Genomic DNA, 17,872 nt, shown 5'->3' on the forward strand with positions numbered 1-17,872 from the left:
TAACAGAGAGAAAAAAAAATTATCTAGCAGTTAAGGTTAAGCTAGCACCTTCCAAATACACTAAAAAGTATCTCCTCATTGTTATCAGGAAATTGAAAAAATATAGTACAACTAAATATTCCAAAAAAGCATCAGAACAAAAAGCTAAAGCAGAAAGAATTCGTCAAACAGACAAGCTATTCTCAATATAAGAAGCAGAGCGATCCAGCAAATATTTAGAGGTCTAAAGTAAGAACACCACGAACAGGACAAGAATAAAGATAAATTATAAATATAAAATGACAGCTAAATTCCATTCTATTGAGATAGCTCATACATAGCTCAGTACCCAAAAGTGCGTTAAATGGAATAAATTAGGTCACCTTTATCCGCTTCAAGAGGCGTGGTAATGGAACCCTTAATCTTTAGTAACTTATGAGATGGAGGAACACGGTGTTGTTGGACCCTCCCTCTTGCCCCCTTGAATTCAGATATAAAACCATTGAGGGAGAGAGCCAAAGAAGGAAAAGCAGAGATAAGAACTATTATTTCTCGTTTTTAGAAAAGCAAGCAGAGACAAGTGGTATAACACATATTTTGCACAAAAATATCTCTCCCACTTCCCAATACCAATAACACAGGAAAAGAGCTATCTTTCACCTTCTTCAGCTTCTTACTACTAATTTTAAGACCAAATAAAAGCTTCCACTTCACAAAGAAATTGAAAATGTAATACCACTACAAAGACAACCGGGACAAGGAAAATAGGTAAAAACTAAGTTGTATATCTGGAAGATTTGTAACGCCAAGAAACGGAGAAGGGAGAAGGCAGAAACCTCCAAGTGAGAAACACAATAATGATATCAAATGAACATAAAATGCGATCTTACCAGAGCCTCAAAAACCAATTAGTAAAGCTATAAACAGGAACTACACAAAGCAGTGTAATCCTTCATAATTACAAGTGAAAGACAGACAGAGTTCTTAGCCCTTAACATCTCACAGACCTTAGAAATATATTAATCACAAAGGTAGGATCCACAATAAAAATCCACATTACTAAAAATCACTAGCTTGTCTATTGTCTATACTCTACAGTAATAAATCAAGCATATAGGGAAAGTTCTCAAAAAAAAAAAACTACATCAGACTTTCACTGTCCTCTTTAATCATTGCCGCTTTAACATCAAGTGTAAAAATATACTCCTGGTCACAACCCAGATAAGAATCGCACATGAAATAGAGAGCGTAGGTCCTCGTTCCAGCTTCTGCAGGTGCAGAAAAATTGAGCTTGACATTGGACTTCCTTTGCAGGGTAATTCTCTCAATGGCCAGCAGTTGGTCGCTCTTTGTATCGCCGACAACAAGCCACCATCCTTCTTCCTTGGTTGTGGGATATCTAGGTGCAAAAACAGGTCCAACCTCTGTTCTACCCTCAAGATCTCGCTCAAGGGTTACCTGCAGGCTCACATTGTCTCCAGCACTCACATTATCACGGTTCAACACATCATATGTCAAATCAATGTTTGGAAACCGATTACAAAACCGGGCAACATCCATAAGCTGTAAGTCCGACAGTTGCAAGAGCTCACGCCTCTCGTCATCTTCCATCTCCACTAAATCAAACACTGTCTCTATACTCTTTCCTGGATTTTCTTGGCACTTCTTAGCCAATTCATTTGTAAAATGTGGAACCTGAAGAAGCATCGAGTCACGTTCCCACGTTCCCTGTGTCACCATCTGGCTAACCTCCATTGCTAGAAGTGCTAGACCGAAATAACATCAACCATTGCTTGAAGCAGCCTAATAGCAGAAAGAAGCACCTCTTGCTGGTCAGAAGCAAGATTTCCACCCACCACTTGCCTAGAGAAATGGTCTTGTAAAAGAGCATTAGCCTTGGCGTGAGGATCTGTGTATTTCGGATTCTCAAAGGAGAAACGCTGGTGATTAATCAACCTTCTTGTCAACTCCTCTTCACCAAGTCTTATCGGCAACCGTTCATACTCCGACGCTGGAGCCAATATTTCCAGTAGGCCCTTCAACTTCGTTTTGGAGGTCAGGGAAGAGCTAAATCGCTCTACTGTCGTGTAACTGATATAATAGTATGACGCTAGCATGCCAAGGTTCAGAGGTGAAAGCAAAAAGTCATCCTCAACAGCAATGCATTTGCTTGCCTCCAAGTCACTGATAGCTTTCTCCACCAGCTCTGAGAGGTGGTCCGACAGATGCCTGTGACTAACACCCTGCAGATTGTAGTAGTTTGGATTCTGTGTCAGCCTTCTATACATGAAGGTCCATGTTAGGTAATCCACCGCATCCTGCTTGTTCTGAATAACTCCCACGACCACCTCAGCAATCAAATTGTCATGGAGATAGTGTTGCAGATGGCTTTCAACTGGGAATGCATCATACAAGAACTTCTTGTAGTAGTCCTTGCGTGGTGCATGGCAAAGGATGACACACTTCCCACAGCTATCTACAGGAGGTCGACTGGCATGACCCATCATCTTCAACAAATCAGTAACTGGATAATCAGTGAACATATTTTCCCTACCGTCATAGTACTGTGTTCCCGTCACCACCACCAAATGGGCAGATAGTGGTACTCCCCAACACATTGTACTGTTCATCACACATACTTGAATCCATCCAATTTCAAACAATGTCTTCACTATTTCCTGATCAGTGCCGCTCAATCCGTCATGCAAGTAGCCCACACCATACTTGAGTGTCTCTTTCAGCATAGGTTCATTGATCCTCTCGACAAAAGGCTCCAGCTCTTCTGCAGATCGTAGCAGAAACATTGGTGTGTCTTCTCTGTCCATACTAGAATAACTCATCAGATCTACAGCAGTCAAGCGTGCATGCTTCCTCGTGAGAACGTACACAATTGCAGGCTTTCCTTTCCTTGCATGTTGAACAATTGCAGTATATGTGTGTTTTGTCATGACTTGCATCCTGGCTTCAAAGTTAGCAATATCAACACCTTGAATGTGTATATCCAGTGGCACGGGCCTAACACCAGAAGGAAAGTTGAAGAGCCCATGAGATGTAGCCCCAATCCATTCTCCCAAATCCTTGGCATTAGCTAGGGAAGTTGACAAAGCAACGATGCGGATCTTGTTCTGAACCTGGCTTGAAATATATCTCATCCGAGAGACAATCACCTCCAGGATTGGGCAACCTTGACCACCAATCAGGTGCAATTCATCAATAATGAAAAGACTGACTTGCTGAACATGCTTTCGCTGTTTCCAGCGACGAGATAAAGCATCCCATTTCTCAGGCGTGCTGATAATTAACTGATCCTTCTCTAACAGCTTCAGATCTTTGGCAGTCTCCCCAGTTAATTTAACAACTCTAATTCCCAGAGAGTCTCCAAATTTCTTTTTCCAATCACTGAACCGCTCCTTGGACAGAGCCTCTAGTGGAGCTATATACACAATACAACTGATATCAGGTCCTTTCTGATGATTCCTCAATATGGCAAATTCAGCGCAAATGGTCTTCCCACTACCAGTTGGAGCTGCAACCAAGACATTGTCATCTGAATTGTACAAAACGGTGAATACCTGAGTCTGAACCGGATTGAAATGCTTAAAATCTTGATAAAGTGCTTCATATGCTGGATGCCTCAATGCAGTAACTGGCAGAGGTTGTAAGTCTAGTAACTCAGTGGGAGGAAGATATTTTTCTGGCAAAGTCAGGTGTAGGAAAGAGACTGGCAAAACAGTCACAGACCCTTGCCACCTGTCAGAGACAACACGAATGAAATACTGAAGGGGAAATGGCTCATATATTGGGACTGTGAAGTTCAAAGTATGGTCTTCATCAATATACTGCTTCTTCAGCATGAAATATTCATGATGAAGAATATATTCCCCATCATTGTCTTCAACAATCACCCAGAAAGGTTCTACAAAACCATGGACCGTGTCTTCCCACTGGAAATCCGGTGTAATGGTCAATTCTACCCTCAAGACTGACCGGCTAATTGGCTGAACATGTGCTGTGAGGTTGAGCTTCGGGAACTGATGAATACACTTGTGTAACGTTCTACCCTTCTTCGGGAACCGGATAAGCTCTCCCAACTCTTGTGATGAAAGATCGTAATAACGCTCCCAAGCAAGATCTTTCTTCTCCAACTTTATCAAGATCTCATTTGAAATGCCGTGGAATTGGCGGAGTGGTGTCTGTACGCTCCACATCCTCTTACTTATCATTTTGCACCATTTCAAGGTCTTCTCAGCTAACTTAGCCCTGTTGCGGAAGCCAAATGTATATAGTGTGAATAAGTCACAATTACTATACCAAAAATTATGACAGTCACCAAATAATAAATAAGACAAATAAAGCAACAATAAAGGGAACACCAGAATTTACGAGGTTCGGCTAATTTTGCCTACTCCTCGGACACAACCAATATTTTATTCAACTTCAAAAATACAAGTGAAATAATACTAAAGAGAGAAATACAAATGCCTTAAACAGATGAGAAGGCAAATGAGAGGTGTGTATAAATCCTAAACATTAGGCCTTCTTTTATAGGGGGAAAATTCCCCCCAAACTCAACTCCCAACCGATGTGGGACTTTGGCATTTTGCCAAACTTCAACAAATCTCCACCTTGGCAAAATTCCACATTTTCAATTCTCTCTCAATAACAAATTTTGGTTGTGTCTTCATCTTCAATCTTCAGTGTTCAACAATGTTGATCAGATCCAAACAATGTTGAAACTTGATCGCAGTCACCACCTTAGTCAGCATATCAGCAGGATTCTCCGTAGTATGAATTTTCTTCACTGTGACTCCTTCTTCTTCTATGATTTCTCGTACGAAATGATACCGAACATCAATATGCTTCGTCCTTGCATGATAAACTTGGTTCTTCGCTAATTGAATAGCACTTTGACTATCACAAAAAATTGTGATACCTTTTTGTTCAACACCAAGCTCCTTTAGCAATCTTTGAAGCCAAATTGCCTCCTTCACAGCCTCTGTAATAGCCATGTACTCTGCCTCTGTTGTAGACAAAGCAACTGTTGACTGCAAAGTAGACTTCCAACTAACTGGTGCCTTTGCAAAAGTAAACACATAACCAGTAGTTGATCTTCGTTTGTCCAGATCACCCGCAAAATCTGAGTCACAATATCCAACTACAAACTGATTGTCTTCCTGCTCAAAAACTAACCCGACATCTACAGTATTATGAATATACCGTAGAATCCACTTCACAGCTTGCCAATGCTCCTTCCCTGGATTGTGCATATATCTGCTAATAACTCCAACAACTTGTGAAATGTCAGGCCTTGTGCAAACCATTGCATACATCAAGCTACCAACAGCATTTGCGTATGGTACCTTTGACATATACTCTTGTTCAGCTTCATCCATTGGCGACATAGTAGTACTTAGCTTAAAATGGGAAGCAAGTGGAGTACTAACTGGCTTAGTCTTGTCATCTATGCCAAAACGTTGAAGTACTCTCTTCAAATATTCCTTTTGAGATAAACAAAGTTTCTTTGAACGTCTATCTCTAATTATCTCCATGCCAAGAATTTTCTTTGCCTCACCCAAATCCTTCATCTCGAACTCCTTCTTCAGTTGAATCTTCAACTTATCAATTTCTTCCAAATTCTTGGAAGCTATCAACATATCATCAACATATAGGAGAAGATATACAAAGGAACCATCTTTAAGCTTGTGCAAATACACACAATGATCGTATTTGCTTCTCTTGTACCTTTGCCGCAACATAAACTCGTCAAATCGCTTGTACCATTGTCTAGAAGATTGTTTCAATCCGTACAACAATTTTTCAAGTTTGCATACCATATTTTCTTTTCCAGCAACTTTGAATCCTTCTGGCTGAGTCATGTAGATTTCCTCCTCCAAGTTTCCATGTAAAAACGCAGTTTTTACATCCATCTGAACTAGTTCCAAATCCAATTGTGCTACCAAAGCCAATATAATTCTAATGGAGGAATGTTTTACAACTGGAGAAAACACTTCATTGTAATCAATTCCCTCCTTTTGAGCATATCCTTTGGTCACCAATCTTGCTTTGTAGCGAACATCTAATTGGTTAGGAAATCCTTCTTTCTTTGCAAATACCCATTTGCACCCAATTGCTTTCTTTCCCTTCGGGAGATTGGCCAATCTCCATGTATGATTCTGATGAAGGGACTGTATTTCATCATTCATGGCAATCCTCCACTTATCTTCTTCTGAACTTTGGACAGCGTCTTTATAAGTGGTAGGAACATCATCAACTACAATTGAGGTTGCACAAGTTTTCGGGTTTTTTTGTTACAGGAATAATATGTCAATCTGACTTTTCGGGTTTTGATGTACACTTTCAAAGCTAACTAAATTTGGTAATTAAACATAAAAATCAATATGATACCTTAGTAATGATATGTTCTATTTAATTTTTAATTATCGAAACACCACTTTAAATTCGAAAAAGATATAAGAATATAATAAATATGAAAAACAAAGAGATTGACGCATTTCAATAACACTTGATAAGAAAGTGATCATACAACATATTGTTTAAAGTTAATAAAAATGGAGGACTTCATATTCTATTAAATATTACGTCCCATAAGAGAATCCCAAATATTTCTAGACATTTTTAAATAAAATTTTATATAAAGTCTTAAAAGTATATATAAAAATTATATATTTATATGTTGGTTTGGTTCGAGCTTTTTACCCAATATCAAACCAAATCAAACAAAACCTCATCGGATTTTTTAATTGGTTTGGTTGACTTTTCAGTTTGGTACGGTTTTCCAGTTCAATTTGTACATCTTACTTTCAAGCATCAAGATTCTAAAGTTCAAGACTTTTAATTATTTCAATGATTCTGAAACACTCAAAACTAACAAAAAACCTTAGCTTTAATTTGTAGTCACATAAGAAGAAAGGAGCATCAGGAATATCTAACTTCAAAACTTTTAACTATTTCAAAGACTGAAGCACTCTCAAATCCGAAAAAAAAACTTAGTTATTGTAGTAAAAAATAAATAAATCTTAAGATAAAAAATTTAATATTAAAACTCTGAAGTAATACCATAACCTAAAAAAATCAAGCTTTTGTAGTCATATAAGAAGAAGAAGAAGAAGAAGAAGAAGGGAGCATCAAGAATTTAAAGTAGCAAACTTTAAACTATTTCAAACATGATAATGGAAGTAGAGTCATTGTGTCTCCTACGATCTCTCTGAAGAGTTCAACATTAGGTGTCTTCTATTTTTGCTTGGCCATTTGATTTACAAACTTTTGTGTCAAATAGAAGAAGGCATAACACATGATCCACACAAACCGAAGGAGTTTGTATGGATCTAACCTTAACTACGGAAACAAATAAATTGAGACCAAATAAGCATTTAAAATTATGTGATAATTTATGTAACTTAAAATTAAAGGTGATAATGTAAGCTCCTAAAAGTTTTATTATAAATTCTAATTAGTTTTACGGTAATGTTATACCTATAATAATATCACTTTTTATTTTAAATGTAATTTTGAATTAGTATAAAATATTAATACATAGTTCTTTAATTATTTATTTTAAATCTTTGAGTTTTCTTATAATTATTTTTATATTACGTGTAATTAAACTTCTTTCTCTTTAGATTCAAGATACAAATTTGATTTTTGATTTTCGATAGTAAAATTACCTACATGAGATATTTACTTTATATTTTTTAATTTTTTAATTTGTTATCAAATATTTTTTAATCAAGTAAAATTTCAATTTCGTGGTCCTATCTATAGTTTGAGAGTTCTCATCATAATTATAAGAAATTTCTAATCTCAAGTTTTGTTAGTCTTTTTCTTCCATTTCTAATATTAAAACTTTTTGAATTTTTAATTATTTTTGTTACTTTTGCTATTACGTTATCTAATATATTGTATTATTACATTTTCAATCCCAATCCCAATTCGATTTGGTTATATAAAAAACGCTTTTGAGTTCTAAACTGCCTGAGCCTACAACGACTCTAATCTTAACTACGGGAAACAAATAACCTTTTTTCTGTTAACTACGGTAAACAAATATGTTACGGCCCAAATTCTCCCTTCTTAACTATCGTGACGACATCTAGTCCCTACGACTAGGTAAGCCTAACAATTTACGAAAAAAGGAAAGATAGAATAAGAAACTAGCAAAATACGAGTAATATAATAGAGAAGTTAAAATTGCCGCTTGGCATATACAACCTCACTCTCTCAACTGAACACAAGGCACTCCCAAAACCCGAAATCTCATGAAATCACAAGCTATGGAAACTACAAAGTGTTCTAACTCCATAATATCTAATCAAAAGTAAACGCAGGAAGTTTAAAGCTAAAGGGGAGAATAGAGAGGGATTCCTGGATCTGCGGACGCGGCAAATATACCTCGAAGTCTCTGATGTAGACTGCCTTACTGGTAAAACAGCTGAGCAGTAGAACCTGGATTTGCACACAAAAAATATGTGTAGGAAAGGGCATGAGTACACCACAGCGGTACTCAGTAAGTGCCAAGCCTAACCTCAACCGAGTGGTGACGAGGAAGGTCAGGGCTCTACTGGTTATAAATATATAACAAGGTAGGCATTATGAAACGAAGCAATATGATTAAAGTACTAACATTTGATAAAGAATAAAAGCACAGAAAGAAGATAACTTAGTACACAGAGATAGCAACAGGGGGATCTACTGGGATATCGTCCTGTAGTCCCAAATGTAAATGTGCAGGGGGATTTACCGGAATATCGATCCGTAGTCCCAAAGTAAATATCCATTACAGGGGAATCTACTGGGTGTTGTCCCGTAGTCCCAAATATAAATGTGCAGGGGGATCTACCGAGTGATGTCTTGTAGTCCTAAATATAAATGTGCAAGGGGATCTACCGGAATAGCGATCCTTAGTCCCAAAGTAAACGCAGAACAGTCTCAAGAAAGAATCTACAGTTCTATTCAAGTTAATTCCTCAGAAAAGCAGAGATTTCTATTCTAAGCATGCTGCACAGAATTCAAATAGACAATTTAAGCAGATAGCACAATTAAGTCACTTAAGCACGCTTTCCTAAGCTAAACAGTAGGCTTTAAACGCAAATAGTATTCAACAACAAGGAAGCGCAGATATTTACTAAATGAAGGCGGGGTTTTTCAACAATTAGCACGTGTACGCACTCGTCACCTCACATACATGGCACTCATATAACAACAAAAATCAAAATCCTAAAGGGAGTTCCCCCACACAAGGTTAAGCAAGCCACTTACCTCGAACCAGCTCAAACTCAATCCGAAATCACGCTCTTGCCACGAGTATCCAACTCCGAGTGGCCCAAATCTAATCAAATCAATTTCATAATGTAAATATAACTATGAACAACAAATTTAGCTAAAGAAATCGAAGCTAAGATAAGAAAATAGAAAAACGCCCAAAAATACTCTCTGGGCCCACGTCTCGGAATCGGGTAAAAATCACAAATTATGAAAATCCAATCACTCACGAGTCTAATCATACCAAATTCACTCAAATCCGATATCAAAACCTCGATCAAAATCCCAAAATTAGGCCTAAGAACTTTCTCAACTTTTCCCCAATATTTCATCCAAATCCCGTGTCGCGACCCTAAATATTGATCTGGTCGTGATGACGCCTCTCGTGAAGACAAGGTCAGCCGACACATTCCCATTTCAATTTTAAGCAATTAAAACAGTAAATATTAAGTCTTAAACATGATAAAATCTCAAAATAAGTAGTGAACAGTACAATTTGCGAAAAACAAACCCAACACAGCCCGATACCGGGGTGTCACCATTCATGAGCATTTATCAGTTTAATACAAGTCTGAAGAGTCTACAAAGCTACTACATAATCACTAATAAGGGAAAGGAAATGATATAAAGGGGGAGAAGCATGGGCTGCGGACGCCGGGCAGCTACCTCGTGAACTCCGAAATCTGCCGGGAGCTCTCAACCCTTGCAATCAGGATCAGCAACGCCTGAATATGCACACGGGGTGTAGGGAGTAAAGTGAATACTCCAACTCAGTGAGTAATAATCATAAATAAAGGCTGAGAAGTAAGAAATCACGTAAGGTACATAACAGGCTATAAGGAAGCAGTAAAAGCTAATAAAAAACAGTGAAGCAGTAAAGATGTGTAAAGTCATTGAGTTCAGTTTAAACTTCAAAACAAATGCCTTTTTAACAATTAAGCAAGTAAATGACAAGCAAATAGGAAAGATAAACACATAAAGGATCGCCCATTGGGCACAATGTCAACAACTCCGCCCCTCGGGCAATATCTCAGAATAATACCAGCTCCTCGGGCTATATCTCACATCACAATGGGTACCTGCACTCACTGGAGGTGTGCAAACTCCTGGAGGGGCCCCTTACGGCCCAAACGCAATATCAAGCCATCTCTTGGAATCATCACTAGGGTCTTGGTCTCATATCAACAAGCTACCTCGTGGAGTACATATCTCAGGTTCTCGGCCTCATAATCATAATGTGTTTTCTCACAACATAGGCCCTCGGCCTTACTCAGTCAGAATCTCACAGCCACTCAGGCAACAGTAAAACATAGTGCTCAATTTAAAATATCATTTAAGTGTTAAAGCAGAGTAAACATGGTTGAGTTATGAAAAATAGTAGAATATAGCATGACTGAGTTTAAGTATAAAGTCAAAACAGTGAGGAAATATTAATAAAAATCCCCTAAGGGTTCAAATATTTGGCACGAGGCCCAAATATGTCATTCAACCCAAAACATGCTGATAGCAAATAGATTTCAATAAAATACGCGGTGAAATAGTCATTCAGGACGGACTAAGTCACAATCCCCATCAGTGCACGACCCCACGCTCGTCGTCTCGTGTGGGTCACCTCAATATAGCACAACGATGTGCAAATCCGGGGTTTCATACCCTCAGGACATCATTTACAATTATTATTCACCTCAATCTGGTCCAAACTCTAGCCCGCGGCGCCTCTGCCCTTCAAATCGTCCTCCACTCGCGTCAAATCTATCCAAAATTAGAATCACGATGTCAAAATATGCTAAGGGAACGAAACCCAAGCGAAAATAATCAATTTACAACATAAATCCTGAAATTACCAAAACACGACCCTTGGGCCCACATCTCGAAATTCGATAAAATTCACATCAATAGGTTCCTTATCTCTCCACGAGTTCATACATATCAAAAGTATCAAAATCCGACCACAAATGACCCCTCAAATCCTCAAGTCTAGGTCTCTAATACCAAACCCTAGTTTCCCAATTTTAACCCTTAAATTCTATTAATTACAGCTCTAATTCGTGAAATAATACCATAAGAACGAGTTTTAGGTCCAAAATCCTTACCTCAATGAAGTCCCCTTGAAATCCTTCTTCAAATCGCCCTAAAAGCTCCAAAGAACGACTTAGAAATGGTGGAATAGCTCAAAAATCGCGAAGGAAACAATTTATACCTTCTGGCCCAGGGATTTCGCGTCTGCGGCCAAATTCCCGCTTCTGCGGTACCGCATTTGCGGTCCTTGAACTGCTTCTGCGATTTTCACTTAAGTCACCAAAAATTGCATCTGCAATGCAATGCCCGCACCTGCGCCATCGCAGGTGCGGCTCCAGTCTTCCCAGGCCCTTTCTGCTTCTGCAGCCTTCTTCTTCGCAATTGCGGTCCCCAATCCACAGGTGCGGAAACAACAGATGTAAAAAATCTGCAGCTTCACCAAAAATTCCAAACTCTCCGTCAACCATCCAAAATAACCCCGAACTCCCGGGACCTCAACCAAAAGCACAAACATATACCATAACCTTATTCAAACTTATACCAATCCTCAAAACACCTCAAACAACATCGAATCAACCAAAACACATTGGATTCAAGCCTAAGTTTCCAAAATCTTCCGAATTATGCTTTGGATAAAAAACGCAACCAAACCACGTCCGAATGACCTAAAGTTTTGCACACACATCCCAAATGACCCAATGGAACTACTGAAACTCTCGTAATTCCATTCCAACCCCTATATCAAAATCTCACCTATCAACTGGAAAACGCCAAAAATCAAATTTCGCCAATTCAAGCCTAAATCTACTCCGGACCTCCAAAATACATTTCGATCACGCTCCTAAGTCCCAAATCACCTCCCGAAGCTATCCGAACTATCAAAAATCACATCCGAGCCCTCTAACACATAAGTCAACATCCGGTTGACTTTTCCAACTTAAGCTTCCTCAAAAGAGACTAAGTGTCTCAAACCTTACCAAATCCTTTCCGAACCCGAGACGACCAACCCGATCACATATAGAACCGATAGACAAAACAATAAGAAGCAGATATGGGGGAAATAAAGCGGTAACACATGAGACGACTGGTCGGGTTGTCACATCCTCCCCCTCTTAAACAAACGTTCGTCCTCGAACGAGACAAGAAACATATCTGAAGCCTCAAACAGATGAGGATATCTGCTCCGCATCTCCTGGGTTGTATCCCAGGTAGCCTCCTCCCTAGGCTGACCTCTCCACTGCACTTTCACTGAAGCTATATCCTTTGATCTCAACTTTCAAACCTGACGCTTCAAAATAGTTGTTGGCTCCACATCATAAGTCAAATCACTATCCAACTGAACCGTGTTGAAATCCAGAACATGAGACGGATCCCTAATATACTTCCGGAGTATAGAAACATGAAATACCGGATGCACACTCGACAAGCTGGGTGGTAAAGTAAGCTCATATGCCACCTCCCCAATCCTCCGAAGCACCTCAAAAGGCCCAATGAACTGAAGACTCAATTTAACTTTCTTTCCAAACCTCATAACACCCTTCATGGGCGAAACCTTCAGCAAGACCTTCTCACCAACCATATAGGACACATCCTGGACCTTCCTGTTAGCATAACTCTTTTGCCTCGACTGCATTGTACGAAACCTCTCCTGAATTACCTTCACTTTTTCTAAAGCATCCTGAACCAAGTCTGTCACCAATAGCCTAGCCTCACCCGGCTCAAACCAACCAACTGGAGATTTACACCGCCTCCTATACAAAGACTCATATTGAGCCATTTGAATACTCGACTGGTAGTTGTTGTTGTAAGCAAACTCTACAAGCAGTAGAAACTGATCCCATGACCCTCCAAAATCAATGACACAAGCACGCAACATGTCCTCCAATATCTGAATAGTGCGCTCGGACTGCCCGTCCGTCTGAGGGTGAAAAGTCGTGCTTAACTCAATCAAGTACCTGAGAGCTGCATGATCAGTATATACAATTACCTTAGAGCCAATCAGGTATGATCTGAACTTGTCGAATGCAAACACCACAGCCAGCATCTCCTTTTCAGTCATAGTGTAGGTCAGTTGGGCTCCACTCAACATTCTACTGCATAGTAAATTGGGTGCATTAGCTTGTCATCCGGTGTCCCAACACTACCCCCACTGGATAATCACTGGCGTCACACATGAGTTCGAATGGTTGCTCCCAATCGGGGGCAACAATGATAGGTGTTGTGACTATCCTCTTTTTCAACTCCTCGAATGCTACCCTGCAATCATCAGAAAATAAGAAAGGGTGATCTTTTTCTAACAACTTACAAAGAGGGTTGGTAATTTTTTAGAAGTCTTTTATGAATCTCCGGTATAAATCGGCATGCCCGAGGAAACTCCTGATTGCCTTGACTGAAGTGCAGGTGGCATCTTTGCTATCACGTCAACTTTAACACGATCCACCTCGATTCCCTTGCTTTATACTCGATGTCCCAAGACTATGCCATCTTGTACCATGAAATGTCACTTTTCCCCATTAAGTACCAGGTTAGTCTCAATATATCTTTTCAACACTCAGGTCAGATTTGTAAGGCACTCGTCGAATGAGTTTCCCACCACTGAGAAATCATCCATGAATACCTCCATTATGTCTTCGACCATGTTAGTAAATATGGCCATCATGCACCTTTGGAATGTGGAGGGTGCATTGCATAGGCCAAAGGCCATCCTTCGAAAAGCATAAATGCCATATGGGCATGTGAAGGAGGTCTTCTCTCTATCCTCTGGTGCAATGGAGATTTGATTGTAACCTGAGTACCCATCCAGGAAACAGAAGTGGGGCCTCCCTACCAATCTGTCAAGCATCTGATCAATGAAGGGAAGTGGGAAGTGCTCTTGTCGGGTGGCCAGATTTAATTTCCTGTAGTCCATACAAATTCTCCAGCCTGTGACGGTTCTTGTATAGATCAGCTCATTGTTATCATTTTTTTACCACCGTCATGCCACCCTTCTTAGGAACACATTGCATCGGGCTAACCCAGTTGCTGTCAGAGATGGGGAAAATGATTCATGCATCTAACCACTTAATCACCTCTTTCTTCACCACTTCCTTCATGTTGGGGTTCAGCCTTCTTTGGTGCTCCCTGGAAGGTTTGTGCCCCTCTTCTAGCAGAATTTTATCCATACAATATGCCGGGCTAATCCCCTTAATGTCTGCCATGGTCTACCCAATGACAGTCTTACACTCCTTGAGTACATGCAAAAGTTGTTGTGCCTGCACATCTAACAAACTAGATGAGATAATAACAGGTAATGTGGAGTTAGGTCCTAGGAAATCATACCTGAGATGGGTGGGCAGTGGCTTCAACTCCAGCTTTGGTGGTTCTTCTATGGATGTCTTGGCTGGAGGAGTTTCTCTATTTTCTAAGTGCAGGGGCTCGAATTCAAGTGTTCTATCCCAAAACCCTGTGCCCTCTAAAGCCAACACCCATTCTGCCAATTCTTGCCCATTCACCTCATCTAAATTTACAAGACAAGCATCAAGAGGATCCTCAATAGTCAACGTCTTATCATCTGCTTATACGATTACATCCACGGCATCAATAATAGAGCAATTAGCAAATTCACTTGGTCGCCTCATAGATTTTTGCACACTGAATATTATCTCCTCATCGTTCAACCTCATCTTGAGCTCCTTAGTTTCACAATCAATAAGAGCTCTCCCTGTGGCCAAGAACAGCCTTCCCAAAATTATGTGAATTTCTCCATCCACCTTGCAATCTAGAATCACAAAATCTGGAAGGAACACAAATTTCCCTACCTGAATCAACACATCATCCAAGATACCAGAGGGTTGTTTCACAGTTCTGTCAGCCAGCTGCAATAACATAGACGTGGGTCTAGCTCTTCCAATCCCCAACCTCTTATAGATCACCAGGGGTATAAGATTTATGCTAGCGCCCAAATCACAAAGTGCCTTGGCAAAAGCAAAGTTACCAATGGTGCAGGGAATTGTGAAACTCCCTGGGTCAGACAACTTCTCAGCAACTGGTCTAGTCACCACAACACTACAGGCCTGAGTTAGAGTCACTGTGGCTAAGTCTTGGAAATCAAATTTTTGGGACATCAAGCCCTTCATCATTTTTGCATAACCAGGCATCTCCTTCAAAGCATCAATCAATGGAATATTTACCTGGATTTGTTTCAGCATCTCCAAGAATTTCTTGTATTGTTCCTCTTTTTGGTACTTGGCCAGCCTCTGTGGGAATGGTGCTGGAGGTGAGTATACTCATCTGTGTCATTAATGTGGCCATATTTTCAAAAAGAGTGTTGTATGGATCTAAGGGCACTGAGTGAACTACTAGAGTGATAGGTGTATTCCTGGTTGTCCACCCCAAATTCTATGCCATCCTGTCAAGCAGGATCTGACTTTCTCTCGATGTTTTGCTAAAAAATGCTCCACCAGCTGAAGCATCAACATTAGCTTTCACCCCATCTGTCAGACCCATGTAAAATCGCTGCCCCAACATCTGCTCTGGAATACCATGGTGCGGACATATAACCAACATTCTTTTGAATCGTTCCCATGTTTATTGCAGTGTTTCCATTGGTTTCTATTTGAAGCTCAAAATTTCATCAATCTGCTGAGCAGTCTTGTTGGGTGGATGAAACTTATTCACAAATTGCTTGACTAACTCCTCTCAAGTCATGATGGAGTTAATGGGGAGTGAGTTTAGCCAAGTCTGGGCAGCTCATGTCACTGAGAATGGAAACAACAACAACTTTATTGCTTCCTGAGTTACGTTGGGCTGCCTTTGAGTTTTGCAGATTGATAGGAAATTCTTCAAGTGCTGTTGAGGATCTTCAATGTATGACCCCGAAAATAGTCCTTTGTTTTGCAACAAGTGTAGCATGTTGTTCGTGATTTGAAAAGATTCGGCATGTATCTACGAGACTAATAATATTGTGGCCAAATAATTTATTGTGGGTTGTGCCTAGTCATATAGAGCAGCCTCTGGCACAAGAGGTGCCACCACTGGCGCTACTGGCACAACTGGGTATACCACGTTATCCCCCATGTCTGGTTCGAGTTGTTCAGTTGATTGTTGTTGTTTGTTTTTCCGGTTGGCTCGATTCAAGGCCTTGAAAACTTTCTCAGGATCTGATAATGCTTCAAATACTTCACCAGTTGTCGATGAGTTTCTAGGCATGCACCTGTACAACCAAGTCAACAAACGTTAAAATTTCAATTTATAGATTGTAAATAAAGAAAATTGACTACACTAAGAATTTTTGTATTTCTTTCAACTGTACTTGTTAGTTTATATGAGTCCACCAACTTGGAATAAGGCAAGAGATTTTCTACGTGGAAAAATCCCACACAAGGGGATTAAAAAACCATGACCTACTCTTCTAGGCTTTTAACTCTACTAACTTGTAATCTACCTATTACAAGCCACTTTGCAAACAACCTATTGCAAAGACTTCAAGCTAACTTGTGATGCAACCACCACAAGCCACTCTATAACTCTCCTAGTTACAGAGTATTTAACTTATGACTATTCCTAGTCACAACATAAACTCTAAAGTTTACAAATTTGGTTTGTTCCTAAGACAACGCTTCTAAGAAAGCAAACTAGGAATTAAAATGTTGAACAATTAAAAAGATTACAACTCAACTACGGATGTACATAAATTCATTTAGAAACTGATCCTTAGTGGAGTTGTCTTCTTGTTCTTGACACACCAGTGACTTCAATGCTGGATGAACACTTTTGTTTCTTGAGAGAATATCACTGAATACACAAGTGATGGTGTGTATTGCACCAGGTTGTTTTATCACAAAAGATAGAACAATGGATGTGAGCACGTGATTTTTGCCCTATATGTATTACTCCAACAAATTCAAAACAAAATAATTTCTGTCAGTGTTTGCAATTTTGTCGGATTTTGTGGCATTTTCTGTTAATTGTTTGCATTTTGTTTGTGCATTTTAATTGATGAGAAAATACAAAAAAATATGTTGCATTTTCATTTAGGATTTAATTTTACATTTTAGGATTAATAGAAAAATTAATTATTTTATAAAAAATAGGAAAAATCACAAAAATAGTTTATTTTGCACTTTTAATTTTAATGTCGAATTTTGGTAGTTTTTTCCTTTTATTTTGATTTTTAATTATTGGTAGTAACAATTATTAGGGTTAATTAATTTAATGTGGTAGGATAATTTGGTTTAGGATTCAATTTAAGTTTTAATTTCAATTTTGTAAAAGAAAAAGATTTTTGTTAAAAAAGAAAAATGAATTTGAAAAAAGGAAATAATGAAAGGAAAATCTGGGCTAAAACCCATTTATTTGTCCCCAGCCCAAATGAATCGCCCCAATTCCCAGCCCAAACCCGCCTATACCCGGTCCATCCCCCCAACTAAGTGAAACGACGTCGTTTCATGAGCATCAGATCAGGACCGTCCAGGTCTTTTGATCGAACGGACGAAAAGCCTGGGTCATTTAGTATATATATGTCCTAACGCCCTACCCCCCTTATTTCATCGTCCCAAACACCCCGGTCTATCAGAAGGCCCAGACCTAACCCTAGCTGAGCCGCCCCTAAATCCAC

At 39.4% G+C, this 17,872-nt stretch overlaps 1 pseudogene; it reads right to left on the reverse strand.

The window, feature by feature from the left end:
* Positions 1-1,119: 1,119 nt before the first annotated feature.
* LOC107771385 (DExH-box ATP-dependent RNA helicase DExH12-like) lies at positions 1,120-15,822 on the reverse strand (annotated as a pseudogene).
* Between the last annotated feature and the right edge of the window lie 2,050 nt (positions 15,823-17,872).

This window comes from Nicotiana tabacum, chromosome 16, assembly GCF_000715075.1.
Source record: "Nicotiana tabacum cultivar K326 chromosome 16, ASM71507v2, whole genome shotgun sequence".
NCBI lineage: Eukaryota > Viridiplantae > Streptophyta > Magnoliopsida > Solanales > Solanaceae > Nicotiana > Nicotiana tabacum.